Consider the following 9,755-nt stretch of genomic DNA (forward strand, 5'->3'; position numbering starts at 1 on the left):
TCATTGAAATGACAAAATGTTGAATAATACATTTTTTAAGGAAGGCTAAGGAAAGCATGATTACGTGGGCGAAACCGCGGGGCACAGCTAGTATAATTATAAAATAGAATACAGATGGAGTTACCTATTAAATTTTTCACCTGCGGAATATAATATAACAATGGGTTTAATTCAGAAGATTAAAAAGAAATTGCCCGTGTTAAACAGTTCATCTTACACTATAATTTTTGGGTTTCCCTAATTTTAACTCCTTACGAAAATATCAAAGCAAAATAGAAAGGTGTAGTCATTCTTTCTAATTACTAAATTTATAATCATCTTATCTCAGCTTAGAAATATCTTTGCTAGACAAAAATATATAGGCGTTAGATGAATGATATGACGGGAACGTTACTTGAAATAAAAAAATTTATTATTATTTCAATTTTGTTTTTGCTTAAAACTAGTCTTTGTAGATACGAGCTTATTGTACCTGCAATGTTATACTTATACGTTATTAATAAGTTCAACAATCCCTACTCCCTACTAATATTATAAATGCGAAAGTAACTGTCTGTCTGTGTGTCTGTTACGCTTTCCCGTTTAAACCTCTCAACCATTTTTGATGAAATATGGCACAGACAATCTTTAGACCCTGAGAAAGAACATAACTAGGCTACCTTTTATCAAAACACCACGCTGTCGAAGCCGCGGGTGGAAGCTAGTCATAGAATAAAAATGTTGTGTGGTTTTATGAAACCACGGTAAAAGTGAAACTGTTCGAACGGTTCCGAACACTGCTTTGTGTGGCGCATGTCGCGTGACGGTCACGTGACGCGATACACACGACATGCGCTACACAGACCAAAAAGTTTGAGACGATGTAATAAAAGTTTCACTTTAAAATTGCTTATTTACAACGTAAAAAAAGAAAATCCAACAAAAAAGAAAAAACATACTATCGTATTTATAATATTACGCCTAACCCGTCTGGGTTGTTCCGGGATAAAATATAGTTTCTGTTCATCATCGGGATAATGTAGGATTCTTATAGTAAAAGAATTTCCAGAATCAGCCCAGTAGTTTCAGAGCCTATCCCATTCAAACAAACAATCAAATCTTTCCTCTTTATAATATTAGTAGGTACTGTGATAGTAACTAGATAGTAGGTAAGGATAACAGGAAACAGAATCGTGTTTTTCCACTAGCTTTAAATAACCTTCTTTGATGTTAATGAAAGTGAAACATATCTTTTTGATAACAGATACACAAATATTACATTAGAACATCCGTTTTATCTATGATTGTATAATAGAAAACGGTCTTCCGTTTATACATTCCTTATCAATCAATTTATAATATGATGCCATTTTAAAATCCACGTGATATTATTACACGCTTATTCATAAAGGACTTTTCAATACCAAATAAAACATTGTATTATTTTCTATTCTAACAAAATAAAACAATCGGTTGAAAACCCACGGAGTAATTAAAAGTGTAAAGTGAAGTCCCATGTCCCCTAGTGGGGTAAGGGGCAGATGCATTATACATCTGTTTTACTGATCGATTTTCTTTAGAGACAAGTAGGTGATCAGCCTTCTGTGTCCTACCAGACCGAGACATTTTTTTTTCTTCGTCTCCACCGGGAATCGAACCCAGGACCATCGGTGCTACGCTCACGCGTCAACCACTGTACCAAGGAGGCGGTCAACGCCAAATTTTGACCGCCTCCTTGGACCACGGAGTTAATAAGTAACAAAAAAATACCTACCTACTAAACATTCTTTGTTTTTGAAAACGTTCAACAATTTGTTCTCAAATTATCTCGTTCGTTAACGTTATAGGTACCTATTTTTGTAATTTTTGTAAGATTTTTTTACAGTTATTTGATTCAAAATTGCGTTTTGAGGTCTTTTTCATTAGCCTTTTCTAGTCCTTATTCTAAGATGTAAACAATTTTTTTTATGTAGATCGGCTCTAAAATGAGTAAAAGCTCGGAAAGTTACCACGCATGTCCACTTAAATTAATTTAAAAAATATGCGTGCTCCTCTCCTGTTGGTCTTAGCGTGATAATATTATATAGCCTTATAAGCCTTCCTCGATAAACGGACGACAGTGAAATGATTTTTCAAATCGAAGCCGTGGATTCGTATTCAGCTCTATAACATAAGTATAGAGGTTTAAAAGATGAAATATGTTTAAATACAGTATTCCAAAATATTAGTAGGTATTAAAATACAATATTCAAGATTAAATTCTTATAGTTAATCGCCGAATCAATATCCCTGTATTGGGTACTCCCCTTTAATCTTTATTATTTTATATTAATGTCTTAACCACTCAAGTGCGGGAGCCATTTTGCAAAAATCGGGTCTTGTGCGGAACCGGCTCCCGGTGCCGCCGCAGTTGGGGTTTTTGGCGGTCCAATATTTTTTTAAAGTCGATTATCTCAGATTCCTTTATCTAGCACATTTGCAAGTATATATGTATATTCATAGATAATAAAATAGTCTATGCCTTGTCAAAACATGGTAACATTTAAATAAATAAAAACAACTTGTAAGTCAAAGCAAATGTACCCTTGTAATTTTTGTTACATTTTGTCTGCTAATAAAAAATTAAAACAGCTGTTCAGTGAGATTTTAATATTTATTGATCCTTTGTTACACTCTTCTTACGAGAAAATAAAAACATCATACCCTCCCATACATTTTTTTTACACATTCCTTGTTTATTTTTTTGTACAAAAAACTACCTACTCAATGTGTCATGAAAAGTGGGCCACTTAAATCATGTGGTTATGTTGTTATCTTGATTTATAGCTAGCCTGTTCTTTCCTTAACATGTCATATAAGTTAGAAAGAGGAAGGTTATTAGACCGTTTTATAAAGCGAACGCAAAACCCACGACTGTTGATCGACCGGGAGCCGGTCGCAACGCACAAGCCCCTGAATGTGGATCGACCGGCTCCCGGTCGTTCAGCACTTGAGTGGTTAAATGATAACTACTCTATAAAATTGAATTGTGTAAAACTGGTAGCATGCGACAAAAAATCCGTATATTATACGCAGTAACGTATTGTTTGGGGAAAATCACTACATAGTATAAAAAAGGCACATTATCTGCCCCTTTGTCCCTATTTATGCTTAAGGGCCGATTTTTCAATGCTTGGATAAAACTTATCCGTCCAATAAAGTATTACACGATACTATTTAAAATGTCACGTAAACTGTCAATGTATTGTCATCGGTCCTCAATAAATCTACAAAGTTTGAACGAAATCTGGACGTTTAAAGTAGGTCAAAATCGCGCCCAAAGAAGTCGGTTACAAACATACAGGTGAAGCTAATATAAAGCGTGTAAAAAGCCAAGTGTCGGTCAGTTTTTCTATTGGAAGAAGATCCACATACATAATACCAAATCGGTTAACATATTTTGTTTGGAGCCAATTAAAGGGTCCAATTTCAAAATTGCCCCTGCTGTAGGTATGTGAATAGCCGGTCTTAGTGTACAGAAATCAAAACGAAACGAACAAACATCATCATCGCAACGTCATTTAATTATAATGTACTGATAACAACTGATAAGACAATAGAACAACGAAAATTAATGTTGCTACAAGTTATTTATCGTTTGATAAGAAATCGCGATTCACGGAATCGATAATAATCAATTCATAACAAACAAATTACAATAATCGTGAATTTCGCGAAGGGAAAACGTTTTTTGCAATATTTGCACGCTTTTATTAGCTTCACCATATGAATTCACTAGATTTCCGCTCACGGATTCGCCCGCTTTGTCTAAAACCTAATAAATTATATACTAATTATCTATTAAAAAAAACCACATCAAAATCCGTTGCTTAGTTTTAGAGATATAAGCATACATAGGCACATAGGGACAGAGAAAGCGACTTTGTTTTATAATGTGTAGTGATATCCGTTTCTCTATCTAAAAATTAAATACTAATCAAATTAATGATTATATCATTTTTAAATATAAAGATAACATAAGATTGATAAGCTCTGATTTCAGTGTAACATATAAAAACACTTGTAAAACGCCGTCAAGATAAACATATAGGAAATAAAGAAAAATTACACGATTTCAAGGTATTATTTTATAATTAAAAGTGACTTAATTTGACGACGCGGTTGGCGCAGTGGTAAAGTAACTGCCTACTGAGCCGACGGTCCCGGGTTCGATCCCCGGTCAGGGCAAATATTTGTGTGATGAACTCAATTATTTGTTCTTGGGTCTGGGTGTTATTATCTATATATGTATTTATTAAATATTATATTTATCGTCGCCTAGTACCCACAACACAAGCCTTAATTGAGCTTACTGTGGGACTAGGTCGATTTGTGTAATAATGTCCTATAATATTTATTTATTTAATTAAATTTACGTTACGTCATACTCTTTTCCTTTCTATGTGTAATAAATAAGGATACCTTTGGCTTAGAGAAAGTAGGGGTTTTCATTCCGCTCTTTTTCTAGTTTCCTATTACATGTTTTAATATTTACTGACACAATAAGTTTTATCATAAAACCACTTTTAAATAAAATTGTAGATCATAAAATTATCAATACATGTTTTCACCTGTAAAATTTCAATAACGGAGATTCTAATATTACTAGCTGTGCCCCGCGGTTTTATCCGCTTTTTTTCGTGTCTATTGGTCTTAATGCGTTGATAATCCATACTAATATTATAAATGCGAAAGTAACTCTGTCTGTCTGTCTGTTACTCAATCACGCCTAAACTACTGGAACCAATTTGCGTGAAATTTGGTATGGAGATATTTTGATACCCGAGAAAGGACATAGGCTACTTTTTACCCCGGGAAATAGGATAGGTTTTATCCCGTAAATCCCACGGGAACGGGAACTATGCGGGTTTTTCTTTGCCTGCGCGGGCGAAGCTGCGGGTGGAAAGCTAGTAATTTATAAAGCCTCTCTAGGACTATCTAACATTGAAAGAATTTTTCAAATCGGACCAGTAGTTCTTGATATTAGCGCGTTCAAGCAAACAAACTCTTCAGCTTTACAACTAGTATGGATTTTTCTTTCTTTCCAAATTATCATATAGAATTAACAACTATATAAGCTAAAATCTGTGTCCGTTAAACATGATATAGATACTAATTATTATTATATCACTTTGATAATAAAATAATCTTTCATAATTAGGTTTTTCACTAATCCCAATGGACATTATTTGTGTTATACTGGATTAAGAGATTTTTTTGACATGACGAAAGTTTTTAAGCTATTGCTAGCTTCTATCGCGGGCCTTGAGCGCGGGGACCATATCCAGAAATTGCGTAACGAAAAACCTCACGCTCCCCACTCCGACGGGCGCGGAGGTGTGGCTTGAAGGCATAGCATGCAATAGCTTTACCGCGGCAGTCCCCGAGTGCCACACGTCTTTTTTTATTAGCCTTTCATAAGAAACGATTAACTTGACTCACTAAATACGAATACTGAAAAATAAATACCGGGTGTAATCGTTATGTGTGCACAGGCGATTATTCTGTAACTATTGCAGCTATATCAAAAAACTTTAAATTGATATCGAAGTAAAAAATAAAACGAGAAATATCTTTAACTTTAAACTCTCCCATTAATTTTAGAGTAACGTCTCTGGGTCAATCAATTTTTAAAGGTCCCGATCATAATTTTCTCGTATTTTTTTTTTTACTTAATTTTCAGCATTTTACTATTTCATTTAGAAGATAATTCTTCGTAGATTAAGATTATATAAGCAGCAGTGCAGTTGATTTAATACATTTGTGGATTTACCTTCACGAACCGATCTATTCACGGGAAATAATGTCCTTTGGACAACTTACACAATAGTACTTTTTTAAATGTTAAATTCCCTTAAGAATTAAAACAAATTCTTCTAATATTAAATAATAAATAATATTTTGATATTTGTTCTATTTACACCCAAAATACGAAATATTTTTATTAAAATTGAAACGAATGATGTCTTTTGAACAACCAAATAATGTTTCATATATAAAAAAGTTTCAGTAAAGCGGAAATAGTGATATTTTTTACAAAAAAACTATTAAGGCGAGGTTGTTACGTATCGTATTATTGATTTTACTTAATTAAAATGAACTGATTCTCGATATAACTGAATGAATGAAGTATAATGTGATTTTCATATGGGGACATCTTAGTTGTAGTAGTAGCGTCTTGATTTTTGAAATGTTAAAATTACAATTAAACTAGACATAAAATCGCGTAATAAAAATGTGTTCCCGAAACAGCCGAGTAATAAACAAAACATGAACTATTTAACTGTTAAAGTATAAGTTTTATATAATTATTGTCCTAGGTACAACCAAATTGTCCATGGTACAACCACTTTGGTTGGCCCAGTGACTGGTTGTCCGCGGGACATTTTTAACGTTTTGAGCCGCCAAGCAAATACTATTGTTATTTTATATATTAATCTCAGCTCACACTAAATTATAGACGAAAGCGCATCTCGTGTAGTATAATTGATAACAATGCATCAAGTACTTATGCTTTAATCACAGTTGTCTGACGGACTGACAATAAAGCCACCCCACACTCACCAACATCGCTCGGACGACTGTTGCCGTGATTTTATACAAATCAAAATGGCGTTTGAGCCCGACAGTTAATTGTTGTGTTTAGCTTGTTGTTTAGGAATCTACCGCGCCATTTGTGTTTTGTTTCCATAACTAAATTACGGTTGTCTGTGAGACCTGTGCCATGTAGATGATTTATGGGGACAAAAGTAAAATGCCTGAAAAACGTATTATATCCAATAAAAAAAAAAATATTTGTATGTTTTTATGTCAATAATCATGAACTGAATCAAGAAGTCTATTTGGTATTTATGGTCGTGATAGTATGTGTTCGTGATGCGAAGTTTGTTTATGCATAGTAGCTTGGGGACAAATGTGATAGTACTGGAAAATTGCATTTAGTCTCTGGACAACCATGAAACTACGCACAAATTAATAAAGCAAGTAAAATATTGTTCACAATAATGTTAGAAAATATTAAGAGGAATATAATTAAAACCAATTTAACTCTTTCTGATTTCATGTTTATTAATTATCGTTCAGGGACATGATGCGTGTACCGTCGGACCATTAAAAGTTGATCGACCCCTCTAGTATTTAAAAAGATAAAAGGTTAGCTGACACAACCTTGTAGCGACGTCAGTTCATTAAATCAGAAATTGTTTATTATGACGTTTAAAATGTTTTATTAGTGAAATCAAATCTTTAAATTACCCGTATCGGTCATTAATATTCTAAATATGTAATCGTAATTGAAAAAAGTTAAGCAAAAATGTGCAGTTCTAACAAAACGAAATAATATAGGTACTCGTATTATTCTATGCCGTTGTTTCGAAGTTATGTTGAAATTAAGTATGTAATTTTGTTGAACTGACAAATGTTGCTTATAGACCGGGAGATACTGACACAAAATTTCGAGTCATTTGTAACAAGGATGGCGGTTCTACAGGGGTCTTAGTACGCAATGACAAAAAGAAAAATGATGGTGTGAACGCTGGTACCGGTGTCTTAGTCGCGTGGGCGTTTGTCGAACTCGTCGGAAAAATAGCGAAAGTCAAACGATTTGTAACACAAAAATTTTAGAATTTACCGATAGCCCATAAAAAAGTAGTAGGCGGTAGTGTCATGCCATACTTTTCCGGTGTGACTTACAGCCCGCCATACCGACGCGAATGTGTTGATTTAAATAAAACAATCATTCAACCATTTGTACCAGGCTAACTTTTGCACAGGTAACTATCGTCGTGCAGCCATTTACGAAAATCGCCATGCCATACTTTTCGGACGATTCCAAATGGTCGCCATACCGCTGAAAATCTGCAAAAAATTTTTATTTCGCCAAACTTTTTGTACCAGTATTGCATTTGGATTTTTGGAGAGTATTTGATAAAATGTGACCATTATTATATTTGCCATACTTCTAGTAGGGGGAAAAAGTGCTGTTATACTTGAAAACTTAATTTATTATTAATTTATATAAGTGAGGATTTCCAACACTTAGATCTTTGAAATTTTGTATTTATATTTGTTGATCCTCAAACTTACAGGAAAAATAAGTGCCATACTGTTACAAATCGTTTGACTTTCGCTATTTTCCGACGAGTTCGACTAACGCCCACGCGACTAAGCCGCCGGTACCAGCGTTCACGCCATCGTTTTTCTTTTTGTCATTGCGTACTAAGACCCCTGTAGAACCGCCATCCTGTTACAAATGACTCGAAATTTTGTGTCAGTATCTCCCGGTCTATTATTTAAATGGCTCTACCAAGGGCTCTACTAATAGTAAGACATAAAGTAAATACTCTTTTGTTCTTTTTAAATTGCTTAAAAAATAAATAAATAGGTGCAGTGCAATAGAAGCCATTTTAACCTTATCTCTTATCACAGCGGCATGATACAATAACATTTTTTCAGTAATTTACATGGATTCATATAATTTTGTGTAATCAAATAATTTTATCAATGCAGCTTACACACTTATTACTGATTTCATGTTTAAATCTATACTAATATTATAAAGAGGAAAGGTTTGTATGTATGTATGTATGTATGGTTTTCACGCATAAACTACTGGACCGATTTTGATGAAATTTGGTACAGATAATCTTTAGACCCTGAGAAAGAACATAGGTTACCTTTTATTGCGAAATATGTACCACGGGCGAAGCCGGGGCGGACCGCTAGTATGCTAATAAATTCGAATCTTGATTCAGCACGTTATTTTTGGATAGTTTATATTCTGTTTGACGCAAATTTTAAATTTAAGAGTAAATAACAAATATTAAAAAAAATAACAATAATGTTTGAAATTTCGCGCCAAAACAGGATAGCATCTGTGTAAATAGATTAATAAGGGCTGATTTTTCAATCCTTAGTTAAAACATATTCATCGAATAACGAATTAAACTACCATTTCGAAAATGTATTCTAAATGTCCGTATTTGACAGTTTACAGGTGACATTTTAAAATGTTCGTGTAGGCAATGACAAACAGACAAATTAAAATTACTTAATTGGATGCATAAATTTTAACCATTGATTGAAAAATTGGCTCTAAATAAAATTGAGTGAACAAGAATCTGAAAAATGACATACAGTAAAGATTTTGTGGGTCATTTGTAACAGGATGGCGGTTCTACAGGGGTCTTAGTACGCAATGACAAAAAGAAAAATGATGGTCAGAACGCTGATACCGGATACCTTAAGATACTGTTATATAAAATATTACAGTATCTTAAGATACAATATTATAGTATCTTCACCGTGTGTGACGCGCTTAATACTTTAAACTACGAGATCGATTTTGATAATTTTTTTTATCCTAGATAGATTATTATACCACAATCTCGCCTGATGGAAAGCTAAGATGGATTATTATGTGAACTATAAACTAAAAATTCTTACCTAACTTTTAAAATACCCTCATTTTATCTCTATCCATACTAATATTATAAATGCGAAAGTAACTCTGTCTGTCTGTCTGTTACTCAATCACGCCTTAACTACTGAACCAATTTGCATGAAATTTGGTATAGAGATATTTTGATACCCGAGAAAGGACATAGGATAGGTTTTATCCCGGAAATCCTACGGGAACGGGTTTTTCTTTGAAAACGCGGGCGAAGCCGTGGGCGGAAAGCTAGTAATCTATAATCTACCTTTGTAGAGCGCGCTAAAAAATTTTAAAGCAAATTACA

Source organism: Colias eurytheme, chromosome 28 (assembly GCF_061535395.1).
Source record: "Colias eurytheme isolate Ceu_HAF_F1 chromosome 28, ilColEury1 Martin Lab GWU primary, whole genome shotgun sequence".
NCBI lineage: Eukaryota > Metazoa > Arthropoda > Insecta > Lepidoptera > Pieridae > Colias > Colias eurytheme.